This window comes from Anabas testudineus, chromosome 24 (assembly GCF_900324465.2).
Source record: "Anabas testudineus chromosome 24, fAnaTes1.2, whole genome shotgun sequence".
In the NCBI taxonomy this organism is placed as follows: domain Eukaryota; kingdom Metazoa; phylum Chordata; class Actinopteri; order Anabantiformes; family Anabantidae; genus Anabas; species Anabas testudineus.
This window is the reverse complement of record NC_046632.1, coordinates 1,235,435-1,256,551: the sequence shown is the minus strand read 5'-3', so window position 1 is coordinate 1,256,551 and position 21,117 is coordinate 1,235,435. Positions and strand designations below refer to the sequence as shown.

At 39.8% G+C, this 21,117-nt stretch overlaps 1 protein-coding gene across 2 annotated transcripts in view; it reads right to left on the bottom strand.

Moving 5' to 3' along the window:
- Positions 1–21,117, bottom strand: part of LOC113149878 (heparan sulfate glucosamine 3-O-sulfotransferase 5) — a 57,017-nt gene that overhangs the window by 5,171 nt on the left and 30,729 nt on the right. The gene's annotated exons all lie outside the window — the stretch shown is intronic.

Genomic DNA, 21,117 nt, shown 5'->3' with positions numbered 1-21,117 from the left:
TATTTTCATAAGCTATGGAATGGGCCAAAGCAACTGATATGATTTAAATAGATAAGAGACTTTATAATGGCTCTAGTTGTCTTGTTGAGTGTGTGTGCACATTTACCTGTGCCTTACAAATTAGAGACACATGTACAGTCCACTAGAGAAAATACAAATCTACTTTCCCTTGTGATTGTTGATGTAACAGGGTAGTTGTAATGTACGGGGCTGGGGAATGTGTCCTGCAGCTCACTTCTGAAATGATAACTCTGCCCCTGCCAGGTAAGACTCACCCCTGAAGGGAAAAAAAACAATGAAGAAGTTAATATTCTTTTTATTAAGCAGATTATCCTGCAGTGTGACCTAAATAAACAAGCAGAGGGTCACAGCAGTGCTGGATGAAGGAAGACAATATGGACACAGTACTTTGAGCACAAGAGGGGGCCTGTAGCCATGGTGACTTTTGTTTTCATTTTATTCATCTGTCCTCTGTGTCTGGCAAATTTCACTATCCCGTGCTGTTAGTAGGACAAAAACATGTAACTTTACCACTTCAATATATTCAAAACTCTTTAAGATTCTAGTCCACACCAACTCAGATCACCCTTTTCTGCCATTTAAAATTTTTTTTTTTTCAATCTCTTGACAAGCCTCCGGTCACCCTGCTTTCCTGCACATTTACCTCCAATTTACCCCTCACATTTACCTAAAAATTAAATGAAAAGCAGCTGATTAGCTTTTTTTTTTTTCTCTTCCCCACATAGATTTGACCGACATGTGTCACGAGTGATCAATCATACAGGAGCTCACAGTCTCCTGGGCTAATGGGCTGAGAAGGAGCGCGGCAGGAAACGCTTACATGAAACACTGAGCAATTAGAGAAATGCTGACTGGCCTTTTTGCGTGTAATTAAAACATTGAGAAGCAATGCTGTTTACAGGCCTGATAGCAACTATAATTAGTTTTAAAATGCTGGAAAGAGGCGCTTGATAAAAAGTGGCTATTTTCTGTGACTGTTCAGTTATGAAGCTTCTTATTGTATAACAATAATCTACACTGCCCTGCTCCCATTTTCGAGCACGACACATGGGCACTGGTAAAAATAGATCAGTGAAGATAGATTTTCCTGTTCTGATAAGAAGATCACCCATCTCTTCAGTATCTCACACACACAGACACACAGACACACAGACACACACACACACACACACACACACACACACACACACACACACACACACACACACTATGAACTCAGGGGCCTGGGGCCTCAGTCATAACGACAGCAGCAGCAGTGACAGCTGGGTGGTATTAATGTAAAACCTTTGTGGTGACTAATGCCATATTGAGCTCAGATCTATCAAGTCTGATCAATGCCATTTACTACATTTCACACAACTCACTGAGGCTTTGTTGTTTCTCTCTCTCTCATCACTGAGCTGTTGCATTATTAGTGTTAAAGCAGAAACCATTCAGATAGATGGACAGAGACATCAGAGAATTGAAAGTTGGTGGATTTTTACAGTCCACTACATAAAAAAAAAACTATTTTAATATCGATCTGCTTTAATCTTATGGTCCTCTTTGTCAGTAAATGCTCATAAATGCTCTAAAGTTGAAAGTCCAAAAGTACTAGTAAGTAATATTGTAATGTAGTAATGGAGTTAAAGTAACTAAAACTAATATTTCCCTCTGAACTACACAAGTAAAATACAAACACCTCAACACTGTACTGGAGTATATGTACAGCATTGCTTACTCAGATGTAACATAAGCTGATGTAGCAGCAACCAGTCAGAAGTGTGTAAGTATTTATTGACCATCAAGACCTAGTTTAGTTAGTGGCTTCATGCAGCACTGCAGGAGCTGAATGGTTACAATTCTGGTTGTTTCCTTAACTTTGCCACTTAAGGAGAAACAACATGAACAACAAGTCAAACAAGCTTCGGGTTCATGGAACAATCTGTATCAACTCTGTTGAATACTGCAAGTTCTGCTGTGACAACAAACAAGTTGTCCCTCAGAAACAGTAACCGGAAGGAATCTTAATTTATTTATTTCTGACAAGTGTAACGGCATTACCTCACAAAACTAAACATCCCATCAATGGTTTTTACAACATGTCCCACTCTTACCAGTGAAGGTTTCCCACTGCAAAGGTGGAATGTAAATAGCATTCAGTGCTATTCTATACTTTACACTGGTACTTAATTCATGAGCGAATATTCTAACTTTTACCTAAATAATTAAAATGTTCACTCAAGGATATGTGGATAAGCCAGAAGGCTTAGAGAACTAGAACTATGTGACTTTAATGATAAGTGTCATGTTTGGTGATGAGCAAACACTGCATTCCAGCATAAGAATCTTACCTTGTCTATGGAACATGGTGGCATTATCATGATTTTGTGCCTGCTTTGCGTCCTCTAAACCAGGATGGCTATGAATTCTGTTCTGTGTTGTACACACAAATCTTTACTACTTACACTCCAGCAAAAGAACCTTATCTCATCTGTAGAACTTGGAACATCTGCGAAACATGGTGGTAGCATCGTCATCATTTGGGCCTGTTTTGCTGACTCTGGACACTCTGGAATTTACATACACTCAGGTAACTAGGTTACAAACCAGGTGAGTTTACATTCACTCAAAATCCTTGTTACTGGAAATCCAAGTAAGAGATTTCTCCTCTACCCTGGGCTCCTTTTAGGCACATGGTTCAGATTTTAACTAAGCGGAGACAAAAAGGAAGCAAGGAAGGATAAATGATAAATCCCTTTTAAGCAAATGTACAGAAGGTGGTTACATCACTTAATAAAGGCACATGTTCACATATTTTTGCCATACAAGCAATAAAGGAGATACATTTGTTTTTGTCTTATTTGTTTGACTGGACTCATTTTATCTAGTTTCAAAACTCATTAGAATAATTCCTACAAATTCATGCAAAAGTAGAAAAACCTCTTAAGGGTTCACAAACTTTAAAGTGCCACTGTAGCTAACAGATGGATGGATAAATGACTTTTGGACAGCTGCAGGAAACTGGCAATGCTTTTCCTGATTAAAATCAAGTCTGTGTTGAGTTCATGTTTCCTTTCTACATCAGAGGTGGTAGTGAGTGCAATGTTATCAAGACCTAACGGACAAAATTATGCTATTTCTATTGAATTGCTTATGTGTGGGCACAATTCAGCTGATTGTTTTTTTCTTTTATTTGTGGAGCGTGACAATACATTGCAGTCACCACAGTCTACTTCACACAGCCGTATAAATGTTATCCTCTGACACAACTGGCGCAAACTTCAAAGCGATCAAAGATGAAGTTATTCACTCATCATTTGCAAACATTTACATGTAAGGAAAAACAATGCTAATAGAATGCATTTGGATTCCTTGCTAGAGAAAATAAATTCTCCAGAGTTTGATGGAGACAGATAGCAACAGCAGCAGCTCTTAATGGTGGAGTTGTGTCTACTGTGGACGTGGTGAAGGGAAAAGAGAGAAGGCGAGACAGAAAGAGGGCAGAACATTGATGAATAATTCACCACTATGTACTTTATTATTGTTATTGATCTTTGCTTATGCACAAAGGAATAATTCTGCTGTATAACTCATAGCTCTGCCCTCTGCCAACCTCCACTCCACTCCTCGAAACCAGGCGTCCATTTTGTGATAATACACTTACATTATTTAACACCCATTGAGGCAGATCCCTTTGTCTCTACTTCTACTCTACCCTTATCCATTACATGTATTTTACAAGAACCAATGAGGGAAAATAAAGCCCACACAAAACCATGTATAGTATGCATTTCTCCTACCTCTTTCTCCTACAATATATTGATATTGATAATTCAACTGACCTGCACCCATCACCCTCCTAAAATTATGAGGAATCTAAATAACTTTAACAAGCTCATCCCACAGTGTCAGATAATGATTCAAGTCTTTTGCTGTCTCATACTGATGCTGGCGGTAGCATCACTGTTTGATGCCATAGACATAATGGCGCATGTGTATCAGACCACTTATCATGACAACAATCAAAATGATAGTTTGGCTACAGTTGCGGAAAAGTCCTGGTTTGGTTGAATTTAGGCACAAAGACAACTGGGTTAGGTTTAGACACAAAAGCTTAATTAGGTATAGCCCAGAATGGAACACATCACACAATGTCTCAAATTGGACCCCAACTTCTATCTCCTGTAGGAAAGTTCTGCATGTTGTAAACCCACCCAGCCACTCTATAGCAGTATTGTGCTTTTGGTTTTATATGCTACACCTTTACTTTAGGAATCAAATATTGACACTCCTGTGTTGGCTGGCTGGTCAGTTAGTTCCATGTTCAGCTGGTCTTGGATAGTGAGGACATGCAGTCACTACTTCATCAAGCAACCGATCTAACACTAATAAATTGTATCCACACATAGTAAAGGAAAACAGACTCTACACTCAAGTAAGGGGGAAACTACAAAAAAGCACAGTTTCAATTACTAATAAGTACAGTATATGCTTTAAATGAACTTCAAAAACATGATTTCTGACTATTTACTCTGATAAATCATCTAGATTTATTTAATATCTATGTATATTTAAAAAAAAAAAAAAGAGTGTGTCACCCAGCTATGGCAACAGAAGACACATTGTTGGAATCACAAAGAAACATTTGGATTTATCCGTGATTGCTGTGTGACCTTCAAACACCAAATAAGACAACTATCAGGATACATATTCCCACAGGGTCTTTGTGATATATCTCAAGGCCCTGCGTGCTGTGTGATGTTTCTCCCATTACCCATAACACCCCCTACACTCAAAAGTGAAAAATAAAGATGTGGATAACGATATGATTTAGACGGGAACTGGGTTTGGAACTGTGGGAGAATCTGAAGGTGGAGCAGAAGCAGCTGTAGCCGCAAAGACTGAAGCAGCAGGATCCACAGCAGAAGCAGCGGCAACGGAGACTGGAGCGGGGGTAGGGACTGCCAGTGTCTTGGAAGAGGCCAGGGAGCAAGAGATTTGATGCCATCATCAGTAACGCTGTGAGCCTTTGCTGGATGCTCCTTTTATCAATCAAATTACCAGCATTAGCATTATGTTTAATATTGTTGTGGACAGAGATCATAGTCCATGATCAATGATCGACATGTGTAAGAACACAGGGTACATCACAGCTTGCGCAGTTACATAGCTGCAAATAGTGTGCCCAAGTCGTCCCATGTCCACCATAAAATTAAAATCATCAGGTATGTTTAATGTTGAAAGGAAGTCATCTCAAGGCACTTTACAGAGTATAATTGTATAGAAAATTACATAGAAAACCCAACAATCCCATTTGAGAGTAAAGATAAATAAATGTACAAAGAAGTTAACTGTTGGACAATTTACCTTTTTATTGTATTAGTTGAGTTTATTAATTCACTAATTCTTACTGTTAATTTTATAGTTTGCGATGCAGCTCTGATAATCAATGTCTGATCATAATTTGAAATTGATCTGAACTTGGTTTTCAAAGGTAAGCAGCTCAACTCTGCTTTGTGCTCTCTGCTCTCTCCTCCTCTGGGAAAATCCTGAAATACATCAGGTACACACACCTGCTAGAAGAGAGGTCTCTGGAGCAGCCTCTAACATCTGCTGAACCACTGCCCCCCACCCCCAAAGGACAGGCTGTGTCCTAACAACCAACCAGTTCCCAGTTCTACACCCTGCAGCTCTGGAAGGAGCAGGGAGCTGCTTGTGTCTGGTTCTGGCGCTACATGCAGGCTGACAGACGTGCCTCTAAGCACCGCCTGTCATGTCTGCACTCGATTCCCAGTGCTCCCTGCAGCCGCTCGCCTCTGTGGCTTCATCTGCTTTTTTCCTCCATCATTCTGACGGGCTTTTCCCCAAACTGGGCACCGCAGCCTCTACTCCTCATGTACAGACAGAAGAAGCAACATGCATGGGCATCCTTTCAAACACTTGCTTGTCAGCTGAAAACATCATCCAGATATGCAGAGAAAATCTGGATGTGTGGATAGAAATATCAGACAAGTTCAGAACTGTCAGCACTCTTCTTGGGCTTCCATACAACCAGTTGTGCTTGTCATGTTCTGTAAGCACTACCCAAATGGATAAGCAAAAAAATCACTACTCTAGCTTGACTTTATTTGCGCATTGGCTCTTCATTATAAAAAAAGGCCTAATTAAATGAACTGTTATTTAGAACAGTTTCTAATATTAATGATTGTATTGATTTCATAATTAAGTTATGACGTTTTCAAGAATGTATCATTTTTTTCCCCCAGGTACTGTCAGTCAGTGTTACGACTCCAGCAAAACAAAAAGAAACAACCTTAGAACTTTATTTTTGAGTCATTGAAGGGTGGATTTGTGGTCTTTTAAGTTTTACTCCTAACTGACTGGATGGTAGTGGCTGTTTTTGTTGCTGCAATTCTGCCTGATTTAACAAAAGTACAATCTTCTAAACTAAATTGAACATGAGCAAAGACAAAATATGTGCTTTAAATGAGAATTGGATTTTATTTGATACCAACTAGACCTGTGGAAAAAGTATTCACCCCTTAGCTACTCCATCCAAAAAACTACCAACTGCATTGATCAGACTGTGAAGGTTTACATAGGTATTGAAAAGGCTCTGGAACTCCACAGATCAACATGGACAGATTCACTAACAATAGTCAACCTTCCCTGTAGCAGCTGACCTTCAAAGATTAGTCCAAGGGCATGGTGACAACTTATCCAGGAAGTCACAAAAGATCCAAGGAAAACATCCAAGGAACTGTAGACAGTCAGTTATGAATAAAATATCCCATAGACACTGAGTAGAAATGACATCTGTGTAAAAGGGATAAGGCGAACATCCCTACTAACCCAGAAGAACATTCTGAATTCTGCTACAACACACCAAACAAATTGGGTATTCAAGTAAGTCGGCCTCTAATTGTATCAGAAGGAGTGGCCAAGTCAAAGTCTGGACCAAAAGTAGATATTAAGTTCAGGCAATGATGACATTTTCACATTGGTGATTCAGGTAATGCATAAACTTTTTGCTTCTGAAAAAAGTTTCTCAAATGCAAAACAGTGTAGCATTACAAAAACTCAGGGTTTTGAAACAGCAAGAAAGTCAAGTGCGCTGTCTGCAAATCACTCAGAATGAGGATGAATATTTTTATTGTGCTGAATTTTAAATGATAAGCAGAAAATGTTGTTTTGTGTTGTGACTGAAAACAGCTGTGATATGACAGCTTGAACCCTGTGTAGAAAACCACGAGATACAGATGTGAACGCTAAAGATACAATAAATAGCATCAATAAGATTAAGAGCCTGCAGGAAAGCTGCATTGTTCCTGAATCTGAGGTTCAACTATCGTCCTAATTCTGTCCAGCACTATAGCATAGACTTTCCCGGGAAGGCTTGAGGAGGGGGATCCTCCTGTAGTTGGACATACCACTCTGGTCTGCCAGTCCAGTGGTACTATCCCCAACAGCTGCAAAGGCGTGTCAGCCATGACAGCCCCACAACATCCAGAAACTTAAGGTAGTCAGGGCAAATCTGTCAGTTGCAAAAAAGAAAAACAAAATCATGCTGCCTCCATTTCTTTTGTTACAGACATGTAAAAGTAACAGGAAGACCAGATTTTACCAGCAAGTATACACGCACACACACACACACACACACACCATGGGTAAACAAATGAGCAGATGCCATCATCCCTTTAAGGCTGAGACGGTGACAGCCCATCCACACAGGGAAAAGCGTGTCATCTCATTTCATAGCTGGACTAGCAGAGGCCCTGGGGGAGAGCAGAGGTGGCAGGCAGAGGTTAAAGCTGAGTAATGTGTAAGTGAGGAGTCTGTGAGTCATGAAAACACTGCAGGGATTGCTGAAATCTCTCCCTGCTGAACAACCACTTTATGCCGTTCACCTCCTTGCTCGTCAGTTCAGCCTCTGCGCTGCTCCTCTTTGTTGGCAAATGCAGCAACCTTGGGCTATCCTTGCAGTGTAGCTTCAATCAAGCACTCAGCCATGGACGTTTTATACGTACGTCCTTCAACAACCATATCAAGCGCCGTGGCGTGTTGGTGCCTTCAACTGTAAGTGACACTGACACTGATAGGATGTTAGCAGGGGTTTGACAGCCAGTGGGAGCATTCTGGGGACTGATGAAGATTGGGAGGTGGGGGATCTCCTGGTGTAGTAGGTGGCTCCTGGTGTAGGGGCAGCCCTGCAGCAGGAGTGAACATATGCATGGAACTAATTAGCCATGCAGCACTTATGCAAAAACCTTTTGTTTCCAGCTGTCAAGCACCTTGTGATTCGCTCTGACAGGCCCTCTGCTCTGCTTTGCATAAAAACGCCAATGTGGGTGTTTAAAATTTCATCCACCTCCCTCAGCAGAGGCCTATCGCTCCCTGCGATCATTTCTCCATCAGGCTGCCAGGAAGTGGTATATCTCAGCAGGATGTAGCTCTCATCTGTGTTACATTTCATTAAATCTTTCTAAAAGTGCTCAGCTGTTTCCAGAACATTCTTTCTCAGCTTTCTACACATTTCTTCCATTACCTCTGAGTCTGGATAGAGGTGGTGTTACCTGTCATTGAGTCCTTAGGATTTAGGACAGCACAGCCTGACCTTTGGCACATTTATCCATGCATATAATGCAAGTGCTTCAGTTTTTGTCAATCAACTGAATAACAGACTAATTAATCTCTACTCTAGTTTCTGTCCCATGATATACTACAGTTCACAGTCTCGTGTTACAGTTCCAATCTCCAGAACCTCAACACATTGTGCATTTGATGACTTGTTCTACCCCTAGTAGTCCATAACATATATTTGGTCTTTACAAGCGTAAGTAAATAATATAATTATAATTACAAGATACCTTTGAGTCTGTTTTCTGTAGTTGGTTCAAGCCTGCATCAAAAGAAGCAGAGCTACTAAAAAAAAAGACTAAACTAGTAAAAGCATTGCAGACATCCTAGCTGTGAACACAAATTAATTAATTCCACCAAAACCTTTATTCTGATCATGAGTTCTTTTTCCAAGGATGCTGATCTTCAGCTGACACCGCTCCATAGTGATCTGCAAAGTGAACAGGAAGCAGTGTAGCATCTAGCTCAAGGACAATATGACAGGAGACACAGCTGTTGATAGATATGCTGTTTGTTGCAGGAGTCAAATCACTGACCTTCTAGTTATGAGCCAGTATCTGTAACAATATTACATTGTAGGTGTGCTATCTGACTGCTAGAAATGTGCCGCAGGGTGACAATGGTCACATAACACTGTGTGCAACAACAAGAAAAGACACCGTATGAATTACAAACAGTGACAACACAGTACAGCATCATCAGTCTGACTTACAGTATGATACCTGTAAGTAAAATAAGTTCCTGAAACTGACTCCACCTGGACTTCTACACCTGTGAATATTCATATAATCATTCTTTACCAGTCACTTTTAATCACTGTAGTTCTTTTTACCATAGAAAAGTGGACTGTGCAGCTGTTGCCTGATGTATCCCGTTAACTTACGTTAAGTAACATGCTAAAGATGTGACTAATCAGGCGACCATGACCACCCACTTTTCATCTGTTCTGTTAGTAAACTCTACTTTAGTTTCCACTGGAATTAAAATGCCTCTGATTTGCTGCTGAACTGTATGAGAGTATATTTGCATAAAGTTGCATGTGTAATGATCAGCAGGTGGTACACAGCAGCATAGCTGGCTTTTCACTGTTAATGAATGGACAGCTGTTGCTGGTCCAGGATGGTGTAGTTGTATGCATGAACTCGGACATTTTATCATCTTCTGTCTCCAGAGGTGAAAACTGAGGTAAAATAAGTGACAAAATTTTTCTGGACCGTAAAATTAGGAAAATGAAAACTGCAATGGGTCCTCATAGAAATCAACAGCATAGCTTAAAACAAATTAAGTTATTATAAGTTAGTTAAGTGAGGGCAGTGCTCTATGCAGACATTTATTTTTTAGACTGTCCTGTAAAAAACAATATTGTAGGTTGTTTGTAATAACAGCAAAATAAGATCAAGACCTTTTACCCTTCAACATCGTCTAGTAGCAGCAGTGAATACTACATGGTGACTATTAATAACTATTAATAGGTGGCACAACAAAGTACGAGATTTTCTCACAGGAGACCAGAATAAGTCAACTTGTTATGTGATACCTGTCATATGGTAAATGTGATCGGTCCACTTGACGATCATCATGTGAAGTTAAGAAAGCAGAAGACAAACTAACTTTTACATAAACATAAACAAACATTTATACAAACTTTCCTCTCTCCTCTTTACACTCATGTCAACCCCTCAAGGCAGATGGCCACCCACCCTGAGCCTGGTTCTGATGGAGGTTTCTCCCATTAAAGGGAGTTTTTCCTCTCCACTGTCTCCTAGTGCTTGCTTGGGTGGATAATTCTGTATACAGTACTATTTTGTAAGGTCTTAAACCTAAAACACTGTATAGTGCCTTAAAATGACATCTGTTGTGATTTGGTGCTATACAAATAAAATTTAACTGAATTTAAACTTGAAGGAAAGACACTCAAAGTCAGGATGTAAGTGTGGACACTGTCAGTTCCCACTCTGCATGAGTGAGTGGAAAATGTATCACAGAGTGGCACTTGAGTGTATAAATGGCTGTAAATACCCCACAAGGGTGTTAGGAAGAATGGACAGAAATACCAAGGGACAAAATTGCCCAGAGGAAGTAGTTTATACGTCCATAAAGTTGTTAACGGTATCCCAGAAAGATGAGGTGAGTCTAGAAGTGTACTTCTGAAGTGTATGTCTGAAATGGTTTAAGTAAAAGGTGAAATGTGATGGAAACACTGAGAGGTTTTCAGGATCCCACTTCAGTGCTGTAAGTACTGGAAGCAGCAATAAGCAGCCCATCATCTGCTCAGGGAGCCAGTCAACAGCTGCCAGTTGGGGCAGGGAGCTGTGCTGTGTGAGGCCGATTTCTCTTTACATATGCATTTCACTGCGTCTCCCTCCACAGCCTCAGCCTGGCATCACTAAAGTAGTGCAAGTGGCATGTCAAAAGAGATGTCAGACCACAGCAGAGAAGACTCTAGAAAAGTTCAGTAACAGTGGTCTAGTAAATACACTGAGAGAAATTGTTAAGTAAGAAATAAAGTTTGATATTTGTGAGGTTTAAAGCTATGTTTTTTATACATGATATGCCCTTTTACACACAGCACACTCCAGGAGATAGTTTGTGAAAGACGCCTACTGGACATGTTCTGCTAGGTTTAGGCCGGCAGGAGGCAGGTGTCCTGTTGAGCTAACTGCGGTTTATTTTAATCGCTCCAAGGCAGCGCTGGTCGCATGACAGACATTACAACACTGGAAGAGGTCAGTACTACAAACTTAAAATACTGATTACCTCTTTATTAATGCATCCAAATATAGACACACCTATGCTTAGCTTTTCTTGGAATGCCACTCAATCTTGAATTAAATATTTAATCATGCTGCCTACACCTATCAAGAGACCTGTATTGTGTGGACCTGACCCTGATACACTTTCTGATGAGTTTTTAAAGGAGTTCTTAGTGTGTCTACTTAGTGTAATATATATCTGAGTGCTGTGTTTGTGACTTTGTGTTAGACTTTCTTCCTTTAACTATTAGGTTCAGCCGACCTTAGCGAGGGGAAGCTCATTTAGTAGAAGAAGCTAATCAATCCGTCGCTTGTGTCCCGACTGTGGCCTGATCCCTACTTAGTTTGGGCATGAGATGGAGGTCCCCTGCCTTAATTATAATTCTTTATGAGGAAGTATTTATCTAAGTGACAATGAAGGGACAAATCCAATTTAATCTAAAAAAGAAAAAAAAAAAAAAGATCCGGCACTTGTAGAATTTTATATTGTGACCTTTTAATGTGATGTGATGACTCAGCTGAACCCCAAAGTGAAGATATGTTTCTTTTATCTATGAAACTGTGTGTGCAGGAAACTCAGGAAACTCTGTGTACCAAGATAAGTTTTTGTAGCTTGTTAGTCATCACTGAAGAACAACACCCCATTGTCTGGTTGATATGATATACAGACTTTCCTCTCTCTTCAATGATGCATGAGAAAGTGCAAAATGAGGAAATTTCATTGGCTGAAAGTCCGTTCGCGGGCTTCAGCACACGTAGAAAAGTTGTCATGCACCACATGCTATGTGTGCAACTCTCCCTGGGTGACATGGCAACCTGGTGTCAAGGAAAGTCTGCACATTTGCACTGACGTAAGCTACACAACATCAACTTTATTTGGAGCAAATAACCTTTGTACTCAGCAAAGCATTCGTGTCACCCTTACAGTAAGTAACATTATAAGGTTATTGGGGTAGGAATTCATTAAAATACCCCAGATCACAGAAAGCAGAAATTTTGGAGCAGAATGAGGTGTGGATCCTTACAGGAGACAAAGCTCATCTCTGTTATTAACGGGCTCTGCCTGTGTTGGACAGTTCCCATTCCTGTAATGTCACAGAACAGTAAAAGAAGATGCAATAAAACACAAAGCGTAGAAGCTCCACTTATTACAATGAAAGATTAATAGGACTGTATTAAGCACAAAATTCTCATTATTGTATTAATACTTTCACCATGGTAAAAATATTTTAAATAGGAAGAGTCCTGAAAGAAATATGATAAATGCATTTAATAAAGTAGTTGAAAGGAAAAACGTATTAAATAAACTGTTAAATGTATTTATATTTATTTATATAAGCTAGTGCTGATAGTCAAAATCAATCCACTCTGCCCAGCTTGTCCTCTCCCTGCTTCTCTATGCTGGGACATGTGCATCCTCTGCACATCCTCAGGCATTAGTCGTTATCAAATTACAATGTGTAATTTAAGAAGCTGCAAAATGTCCTAATCAAGCTGAATTTTTAGAAATTCTCTGATTGGCTACAAGAGCAAGCCTTCTCACCTTCTCACGTTACATGTACAAAAGAAATATGTTGCACAGCAATAAGCACCTTTCCTTATATAAACCTATTTTAAATAAAAGCTCATGCTGGACTTGATGTTTGTATTAACTGCTGTAATTTACATAAGACACATTAACGGGATTAATAACCTTTCCAACCAACCATCATACTTTGGGAAATGTGCTACTGGACTAGGATGCTACTGATATTAGTAGCTTACACTGACAGATTACAGTGATCCAGCTCAGCCAGATTTACAGCAAATGAGCCTATAAATAGACTGAGCCAAACCAATGCGTGATACAGTGCAAAGAGCTTTTCTCTTTGGCACTGACAAAGCCTGTAGTGACCACATTGATTCCAGTCTGTTGTTGCACAGCATTTCCTAGTTTCTGTAGGAATCATACTGTCAGACTCAAATCAGCATGGCCAAAAATGAATGTTGCTTAAAATAATGGTGAGTGCTATAATGTGTCCACTGCCCGTTCCAGTCACGCAGCAGTTACTCTTCACAGCATACAAACAACTCGAGGTGAAGTTGATGTCATTTTGCATTTTTCCTTTCTCCTTCATGTTACTGTCCTGCGAGTACATCTTAAGTGGTGGCAATGCTATTATACCAATGCGCTGAAGTCAAGGGCTTGTGTGAAGGGCGGCAGTTTATGTATCCGTTTTGTTCCCTGTGTAGCCTGGTGGCAGCAGTTTGTCATGTATACAGGGAAGGTGACTGCAGTTACGCTGGCGCGTCATTTAGCTCAGATGACCCTGCTGTGCTCCACTCATGACTTACGCATTGCTTTGTTCTTTTAATATGAACTTCACATATTGCCCAATACCTTCAGCCTGTCTGAGTTGCCGGCAGCATTAAACAACAATAAAAACACCACAAAGCTTAAGGCAACTGCGCTTAATATTGCTTTTGTGAGCCTTTCATCACCATATTTCCATGTTACTTAGGTTTATTGAAGGTGAATAATTTCCCCTATATATGCTTGCTTGTAAAAACAAAGATGAATAAATAATCTGAAATGAGTTAAAAGAAATGAGTCTAGTCTGAATAAATAATTTCGAGGTCTGGTGATAGATAGTAAGACTTTGACTTTGACCAGTCAGTAGTATGCTGTGTGTGTGTTTTCACCTCAGCTTTCTTGGAACCTCAGCAAAGTTGATATGGAAGTTAAGTCAAGTAGAGTCAAGTTGAGTCATTAGATGGCCATTGGCCAGGCATTCCTATCTGATCCATGAATTAATCCAAAGAAACCTGAATTGTATATGTTTATAACATAAACAAATCAGCCACAACAATAATATCATCAGGTGGTATTAGTCATTGTACGTGGATTTGGTGTCACATTTGCTATATCTTATGTTCTTCTTCTTAACACACGTTACAGTATAAAGTAAGCCTATTTAAAAGAGAGTCATTACAAGACATGAACCACTCCAACTGAATGCTTCTTAAGGCCCTTGTTTGCTGGATGTGTGAATAGGTCTTTTTATGTTTTTATGTATCTTTATGTATATTTATGTTTATGCTTTTTTGATGTCAATGTTTGACTTTAAGGATACATGTCAACTATTACTCTGGAAAAGACCATTAATTAATTAAGAAACAAACACATCGAGCATCAAGCTACAGAGTTTAATTTTTGTTGCAGATGTGCTTGCTCAATTACTTTGCTAGAGCTTGTAGCTAACAAACCTACAGAAAAATCCTGCAAGTGTGAATAATACCAGTGAAGGCCAAAACACGGTGGATTGGAGAAGGTAAACACTGCTGCACTCAATATTCTACATCCAGCATTTACACTGGAGCCAGCGTAGCTGTCTACAGGGAATGCACTAAGCCTCTATGCATTAAAACTAACAAGGCAAGAAGACACATTACACTGCCGGCTAAAAGCACCTCACATGTGGCAAAGATGGGGTATAAGGTCTGACAATAAAAAAATAGACTTAACCTACATTTACACAAACTCTCTTCAAACCAGCTGGCTGTTATACACAGTGAAATACATTTAATTACTGGAGTCCTCTGCTGGGCCTGTTCTCATTGCATTGTGCTGGGAGCAGCTATTGATTTCAGGTTGTCTTCTGCCTCATTAGAGCGTGGCAGAGCTCTCCTCTGAAAGCTAAAAGGGAACAGCGTCAATCCATAAATAAGCTGACTACACTATATCTTCCATTGTATTGAGTTGAAATATCTGGACTCCTGAAGGTGTTGGAATGGCAAATGTTCAGCTTTTGTAGTTCCTCTGGAACATTTAAGCCACAACATGACAGCCACTTATAATGCCCTGTGGCTGACACTGTGCACTGTGGGCCTGAGGTTTACCCACGGAGTGACATTTGCATTGAATCAGATTTAAATGTGTCATTATGATTATTAACACTCTCTCTTTGCCAGTGGCCTACACACAAGCATCAGAGGCTTCAGTGAGGACAGCGCAGGAGATGGTTTCATAAGCAGGTTCAAAATGATGATTCCTCTGGGGACAAGCTGCTATTGATCTGCTTTCAACTCCAGGGCTTCTGGGTGAAAGATGCAAACCTCACTCACCACACAAAGAGCACAAAGACCAATGGCCTGGCTGCACCTGCATGCTCAATCACTTAATTAGAAATGCTAATACGACTGAAACCCATCTAACAATTTTACTTCTCTGTTTATAGTTGTGAAAGACCAAACAGGTTGGCTGTAGAGATGAAAGGGTATGGAAATTTAACTAGGCAAATAGGTACGAACCTCCCATTGAATAATTACTGCATGGATGGTTATGTTTCAGCTGCCAACAAGTTGTTTAACCATAGCTGATAGAATGGCTAGATTCTCATTTCTTAAACAACCATGTCTGAAGACACATACTGTGGTTGTGGAAATGATGTTAATCTGTTTCAGAAGGGTCAAATTATTGACATGAATCAAGTAAAGAAAACATCTAATGAGATTGATGAAACAACTAAAACTGGGTTAAGAACTGTCCAATGGAAGAAGGTCACGTGATCTGATGAGTCCAGATTCACCCTGTTCCAGAGTGATGGGTGCAAGCCTGTGGGGGCAGTGCTATGATCTGGGGTTGCTGCAGTTGGTCAAGTCTAGGTTCAACAACATTATGTACCCAAATAATGAGGTCAGCTGACTACCTGAATATACTGAATGACCAGGTTATTTCTTCTCTGATGGTACGGCATATTACAAATTGATAATGACAGGATTAATCGGGCTCAAATTGTGAAAGAGTGATTCAGGGAGCATGACACATTATTTTCACACATGGATTGGCCACTACAGAGCTTAGACTTTAACCCCTTCAAGAATCTTTGGGATGTGCTGGAGAAGACTTTGCGAAGTGGTACAACTCTCCCATCATCAATATGAGATTTTGTCGAAAAAATTAATGCAACTCTGGGCGGGAATAATTGTTGTGACATTGCAGAAGCTTATCAAAATGATGCCACTGTGAATGCATGTCGTAAAGTTACAGGTGGTCCAGCAAAATATTAGAGGGTGTGACTTTTTTTGGGGGGGACGGGCAGTGTATTATGAGGTTCTAAATTCTGGGTGTTATGCACTTTTCAAGTAACAAGAGTGGATAGTCACACATAACATGATCTCTCTGAACTAAGTGGGAATTACACCTTCTGCATTACAATCCTACCTAAAAATGAAGCTGCCACCTACCCAAAGCTAATAATTTATCTAATAATTTAAGTCAATGAGTCTTGCTAACTTGTCTGACATTTCAGCATATTGAACTTGAACTTGAAATGAAACTAACCTGAGAGCTGACTCTTTATGGAAGTTAGTGAATTGGTAGTGAAAGAAACAGTTACTATATTTATAATAGCAAATTGTATGATTTAAAACATAATAATCTTAATAAAGGTAAAGTTAACAACAGTTGCATTCAACTGCATCACTTTCAGATTGATTTACCTAATAGACTGCAAACGGAGTGTATTTCAGATTAGTTTCTGTCAGGACTACAAAAACTCCCTCCTTAGCGAGAGGTCGCAGAGGATTTTTCAGGTTTGTAGAAGAAGACATTCAAACAGGGAGGGGGGGGAGAAAAGAAATATCTGTGGTGCTTTGGAAATGTTTATGTGCAGCCTGCTGGGGATGTGACAGCTGGAGAGTTCTCTGAAAACCTTAACTTGCTCCTGGATTCTGAGGATCATGCGCCTGCATATGCATGAAGTCAGTTGCGTGGATGAACTCACTGAAAGGAAATATGACAAGCTTCATCGTACAAATATGCACACACAGTTGCAAGATAACACACGTGTTCATGCACATAGACACGCATCTACTGAAATGTATGGCACAGTTTTGAAACCAGCTGTTCCACTGTGTTTAAATTATCGCCTGTCAGCACAAATTTAGCCTGCTTCTGAAGGGGCTGGAATTCATGGTTTCAGATCTGCCATGGAAGGCCCCTTACCACCCCTTCTTCCGCTGTCATCCATCATAAAAGACAAGCAGCAGAAGCCTAGCCATCAATTTGGCTCATTTCCTTTTAAGATCGCAGGAATTTAGTTCAGTCTTATGCAGACAGCTCTGCACAGTGACAAGTGATGGAGCAGGAAAACTTCTGGAAAACTTCTAGCCACTGTTGATAGACTTTGTCTAACGTACAGTATGCGTAGTTTTAATCATTTTACAGTTTATTATAATATTCTTTGTAAAGGTAGTGACACACTGTGACATACTGTGACTCTGGCTTGCCACCTTTGATATCCAAGAAGAGTTGCTGATTTTCAGTAGCCTATTGGGACCACTGGGCTGAAGTGCATAAATACCCACCATACAGCCACATAAAGACTAAGGTTGAGTTTAGTTAGTTTGGTTAGGCAGTTAGGGGGATTGGTGCTCCTTTCTGGCCTTCCGTTGTTAGTGTGCAGCATGTTTACTTTGTTTTCCTTTGATTCAGTTAATAGTTCCATGAAACTGGGGAAGAGTTGGATAAAATAGCTTGCTTTTAAGAATTTTTTGAATCACCTTGTGAAGATTTATTGAATCTGTTCACAAAGGAACAATTGTTAAAAGTTGCAAAACACTATAATAAATGAAATTAAGGGAAACGTTCAAACAGAGTTTTAGAAGTATTTTTAAAGCAAACTTGATTGAGTTAAAAATTTTAACTGCTAGCATGGATGAAGTCATGTCATAGACTACCTGAATATACCGAATGACCGAATGTTATTGCATCAATAGATTTTTTATTTCCTGATAGCACGGGCATATTTCAAGATGACAATGTCAGGATTCATCTGGCTCAAATTGTGAAAGAGTGGTTCAGGGAGCATGACACATCATTTTCACACATCCTTAACCCCATTGAGATTCTTTGGGATGTGCTGGAGAAGACTTTGCACAGTCGTCTGATTCTCATATCATCAATCAAAGATCTTGTAAATGCTGAACTCTGGACGGGAATAAATGCTGTGACAATGCAGAATCTTATTGAAATGATGCCTATTGAAATATGGTCTAATGAAATATTACATTTACATTACATTTAATCATTTAGCAGATGCTTTTATCCAAAGTGACTTAGAAGTGAGGAACAAGGCAAGCAAACAAAATCTAAGTCAAGAAGAAACAACATCAAAGCAAAGTGCTATCGAAAAAGTGTTACTGTTTCAGGAGATGTGAGAATGAAACGGTAGAATTTTTTTTTTTTTTTTTTTTTTTAAGTGCAAAGGTGTGTGCATATTAGTGTGTGGCCATTTTCTTTTTTGGAAAGCCAGTGTATATCAAAAACCAACACAAGAGGAGTGATTCATGAGAACTTCATACAAATAAAGACCACTCCCCTTCCCCAACAAAATAAAAAGAAAACAATCGAATGTGAACTGTTGGATGGTCTCGCATGTACAGCAGCTCTAGATTCATTTGTAAGATCTCACTCTTACTTAGACTGCTTCTTCCCCATAGATCGCGCTTAAATAATTATTAATGAATTCATCTACACTATCAACATGTCTCTTAGAGCCCTTCCCAACTAGATGTATTAGATCAAGCATATCAATCTATCTTTACTAACCAGCTACGTACCGCAGGCTTTTAAGGTTGCTTTAGTCAAACCTCTACTCAAAAAGCCTACTCTTGACTCACTCAGGGGTTTTAACCAATTATAGACCAATATCCAATCGTCCCATTATCTCTAACATTCTTGAAAAAAGTAGTTTCAAAGCAATTATGTAACCACCTGCACAGGAATCACCTGAATACATAATTCTCATCAGGATTTAGAGTACATCATAGCACAGAAACGGCACTGGTAAAGCACCGGTAGCGCTGGTCTTAGGCAATATTATTAGGAAACACTGAAATAAAATTTAATTGCAATGCAGTTAGTCTAGTCTAGTCCTAAAATTCCTTAGACATGATGTCTAATCATATTCTTACCTTAGATGACATGACATTGGCCTCAGGTGATACTGTGAGGAATATCAGAGTTATCTTTGACCCGGATATCTCCTTTACATAACACATAAAAGAAATCTCTAGAACTGCTTTTTTCAACCTGAAGAATACTAGTAAAACTAGTAGCATCCAGTCTCGAAGTGAAGGTGATATAGTCCATGCATTTCTTACTTCCAGACTATTGGAAGTTTACTGTAACTCCTTAAAAAGCCTCCACTTAATTCAAAATTCTGCACCCAGAGTTCTGACTGTAATTAGCAAAAACTCTAAAAGAAATCCACTTGATTTGCTTAAAGAACAATGAGTACATAATAAATGCTGTGCTGGCTTGTTGAGTAAGGCAGAAAAACACAGAGTAGACAATGAAGTGACAGTGAAGTACACAGCACAAGTGTCTTGTAGCATGGGCTTTCAGCACATAGCTTCGTCACCAATTCCAAGTACTGTATGTTCCAAAACAATTCTCCAACAACATTCACAGCTCCATTATAGTCTCACTTTCAGTTTGAAAAGCAGGTGGATATAAAGTGGAATGCAATGAGAGAGACCACTGATTTATGGCAAATAGCAATTTCAAAATAAACATCAGTATTACATAACATTATATCAATAATATTCTTCATACAAATGCATTATAAGAATGGACTGACTGTCTAAAGTTCTGAAGTGTTTTTGGCCTACGCTACAGTAAATCCATTTATGATAATGAATAATCAACTGCAGGAGGCTGAGAAATGACTAATGTACAGTAGAAACAGCGTGCAAAAGAGTCAACCACACAAAACAACCTTTAAATGTAACAGGGTCAACAAAGTTTTAATAGGAGAGTTAGGCATCACCATCCATTTGATTTATGGGTTTTGGTGTACATTTGCTTTGTTTACACATGCCAGCGCTCTTAATTTGGTGATATTTCAGCGCAGCACTGTCACTTCATTTCACAATAAGCCTATAAAGCAGCAAAGGTGCTGACACATGAGAAGAGATATAAAGGGTAGGATGGGACGTAGCTCAGCCAAGCTGGAGGGGAAGAGGAAGAGAGAGGAAGGGAGAGAGCCGACACATGGGCACATTGATGGATGAGCACAGTGTGGATTTACTACTCTGCCTATCTACACTCTACTCCACCCCCACCCAGCTGAGGTTGGTAACAGCACATGCTGGCAAGGCAGCAGCAGGTCTCATCAGCCTTCTGAAGCAGGACAGGTAAACAGGACAAAGTCAAAAACCAAGGTCAGCAGCAGTGAGCCAGCAGCTGCAGCACCAGTATACATCAGCTTGTCACGGTTTGTGTGGAAACACCAGGTGGAACGAACCCAGAAGCAGATACAGGGCACACAGGCAGGTGCAGAAGACAAGTGAACTTCTAATAAAGCAAGAGTACCAAAATCAGAAGTCAGAGAAAGCGAAATCCGAAACAGGCTGGTGGAAAAACTCAGGTAAGAATGTTCAAATCACACTCAGATCAGGCAGAAACAGGTATGAGCACTGCAAGATCAAATCCAGAGAAAGAAGAGGCACTATTTATAATATGTCAGTAGCATAGGGAAACTGACCCCTGTGTACAGTATATGCTAAGCCAGTAAGTCAGGAAAATGGAACACAGGTGTGTGTGGGAAGGTGACGCCAGAGTCAGGTGATGAGGAATGCAGAGGAAAGTCAGATTTGGAGTCACACTGGGGAACAGGCAGAAACAGAGTAACATACAGGATAAAGTCAAGACACAAAGAACCAATAACTGGCCCCAGAC